The sequence below is a fragment of the Herpailurus yagouaroundi genome, unplaced genomic scaffold (genome assembly GCF_014898765.1).
Source record: "Herpailurus yagouaroundi ecotype Mexico unplaced genomic scaffold, PumYag 182, whole genome shotgun sequence".
NCBI lineage: Eukaryota > Metazoa > Chordata > Mammalia > Carnivora > Felidae > Herpailurus > Herpailurus yagouaroundi.
The window spans coordinates 12,407,661-12,410,976 of NW_024412413.1; positions in this window are offsets into that span (position 1 = coordinate 12,407,661).

Here is a 3,316-nt window from a genome sequence, read left to right on the forward strand (position 1 = left end):
AGGGCGACGACCACATTGCAGCTCTCCCGGCGCCTGCGGACGTCACGCACGACGTAGGGTTGGGGCAAATGAGGAGGCTTTGTGTGGCCTGTGCAGGCCACGCCCCCAATGCCTTTTAAAGGTGTGACCTAAAGCTCTACGCTTGTCAAGCAAGGTCTCGGAGCAGGGAAATGACTTGGGTAAGGTTACACTGCAAGCTCGGACCAGTTCTCACTCTAGTGTCTTCGCTGTTAGGACCTCACTATGACTACGCCCCCAACGCTGGGGTTGACAGCATCTCTGGCCTGTTGTCTCTCCGCCCTGGCAGAGCTCCTCCTATCTGATGTCAGGGCCTCCCTGTTGCAAGATGCACCTTGCTTGCAGTCCGCATTCGCTTACCTCACATTGGAGGCCAGCACCAGGGGATTGCGATCCCTTGACACAGAACCAACTCCATGAATTGTAGCGAGGAACGGGCTAGAGCCCAGAGTGGCAGAATGCACCCAGATGTACTCACAAGAGGGGCCTGGGACCCATTTCTGCCATTTATTTACTCTGTGATTCAAACAGCGAGCTTTCATTTTTGCTGGATGCTAGAATTAGATCAAGGACTGTATAAACTTTGTTGTAGGTCACAGGCTCTTTTGAGAATTTGGAGAAAACCACAAGCCTTTATGCAGCAAAAATACAGAGATACAATTTAACTTCAGGGAGTTTATGGGGTCCCTGAAACACAGCGGTGGACCCCAAGTTAAAAATTTTAAGCATTTCAAAGGCCTTTCCTCGTTCTAAGATTCTCTTTTCAACCCTCCTGTGTACCATGTTTTAGATACTGCTCTTACACATTAGATCAGATCTGATCTATTGGTTTTTTTCTTCTCATCACATGCACTCCAAAAGACACAATAACCACAGCTTTGGTAGTTTGGGCTACTGCAGGGTGCTTTAATATTTAATTGGTCACTGTGTTTGTGATTTTTAAATGGGGAAGGCTAGTAAATGGATTGTACCGATATGGGATGATGAAAGACCTAAATTAGGACTTAATCACTTCCTTACGTTAACCTGTTTGTGCAGACACAGTGGCTGAACATCTTTACTGTACAGTATAAAAACTTTATGGAAGTCATGTGCTGCTGTGCTTTGAAGTGTTTTAATAATGCCAAGGAGACCTATTCACAAATGCCCTTCCCCTCTACTCTGTGAGGGGCTGGGATACTATGTCACCACTTTGCTCACCATTGTTGTCTAGTACAGTGACTAAAACATTAAAATTTAAACTAATCTACCTTAGATCAAATACCTTTGGTATTTGGACCATAAAGGGCAGGATATACATTTAAGGTGACTTCCATGCCAGGCACCTTCCATGTTTTTCTTCATTTGAGCATATTGCTTGGTCGCATACATGGTATTTAGCATTTTTGGATTCTTCCATTGGCAGCCTTTCACATGCCCATGCTGGGTGGTGATTTATCTGAAGTTTTTGCCTCCTTGCCCCACTCTGGTTTAAAGTGGTTGTGGGCAGAAGATCTTGGGCTTTATTGACAAGAATGAAACAGCCAGAAGTTGTATCCTTCACGGTAAAAAAGCTGAAACAGCCCCCATACTCCAAAACAGGGAGCGGAATCATATCAATTCCATGCAAACAGAATACTACATAGCTCTTAAATTAGAAGTATGTGGATTTGTCGACCCAACAGAGAAGAATACAAATGGCAAACATTAAACGTAGTACAAAACTGATTAAAACTATGTTTTAAAAGTGTTTGCTAAAAAAACCAAAAAGTGTTTGCTAAGGGGCGCCTGGCTGGCTCAGTCAGTAGAGCATGTGACTCTTGTTCTCCGGGTCCTGAATTCAAGCTCCGTGTTGGGCGTAGAGCTCATTAAAAAAAATAAATAAAATAAAAGCGTTTGCTAGCAAGGAGCAAATTCATTTAGTAAACAATATGTTTTAATTTTTTAAACGTTTTAGTAATATTGATATCAAACGCCTGCTTGTGGGTAAAAATGGTTAAGTCCCCTAAGACTGACATACTGCATAAATGTAACGTAATCTATTACATCCTTCAAGTACTTTTGTTATTTTTATTTTTTAAATTATTTATTTTGAGAGAGAGCGAGTGTGCGGGGCAGAGAGAGAGAAACCCAAGCAGGCTCTGCACCGTTAGCAGAGAGCCTGAGGCAGGGCTCGAACTCATGAACCACGAGATCATGACCTGAGCAGAAATCAAAGAATTGGACGCTTAACCGACTGAGTCACCCAGGTGCCCCTCAAGTACTTTTAGATGAAAGTCAAGATCCTCTGCCTTCAAAGTGGTAAGACAGTAGTACGACAAGAAAGGTGAGGCCTGTGTAGTAAACGCCAGCCAGGACGAGAGAACATCTGAATAAGGAAAGAGTTTCAGGTAGTTTTTGTACAATCCCATTTGCTCAGGACCGTAGGTAACAGAGAAGGATTCTGAGGCCTTCCATACTTTTCAAGTGGCTTGGGGCCCAGTTCAGCTGTACCAGTGTGCTGCTATGGCCTTGCCCTTTACTAGCTGTACCACCTCAGGTGAAGTACTTTCCTCATTGGTCTCATTTGTAAAAGGGGAGAATACTCAGAAGGCTTGTGGGAGGACTGAATGTGAGAAAACATGCAAACCACTCCTTAAGAGTTATTCAGTGTCTTTCTTGCAGTCTCTTCGTAAGAGGTCAGTCTTCCCATTGACCCAATATTTCCCTATTTAGTAGGACTAGTCACACCTTGTCTTTACATTGAAATTTTTACCTAGAGAGGTCAAATCTCCACATATTAAAATGTTCACAGTATTTTTAATCATTCATGTCAGGCTGGCTGGCCGCAGGCCTGGAGGCAGGAGTGACCTTAACACTATTTTACTGGTGGGACTTTGGACACCCACAAAGACTAAGTGACCTATCCAACATCATTCATTAGGTCAAGACAGGACTGAAACGGCAATGAAATGTATCATGGTTAAGCACAGGATTTAGATGTGACCCTTAATACACGACTGATATTTTCTTGAGTTAGACTAACACTGTAGTGTACATACAATGTCATTTACCAGTGAATAGAGCTTCTCTTACAGAGTCACTGGTCTTTAGTTTGCAAGGGAGAGAACACGAGAGACTGTACAATGTAAAAGTTAATAGAGACAGAGCAAGATGTAAGTTAGAAAAATGGCTAAGATCAGAAACTTGGCCTCTATTCCAGATAGAGATTTTTCTTAAAAAAAAAAAAATCATGGTACAATATAGGTGAAAAATGACAGGTTTTAGAATTTCATAGCAACTTGCTCAGCAACAGGGAAAAGATAACCTGAGACCGGAC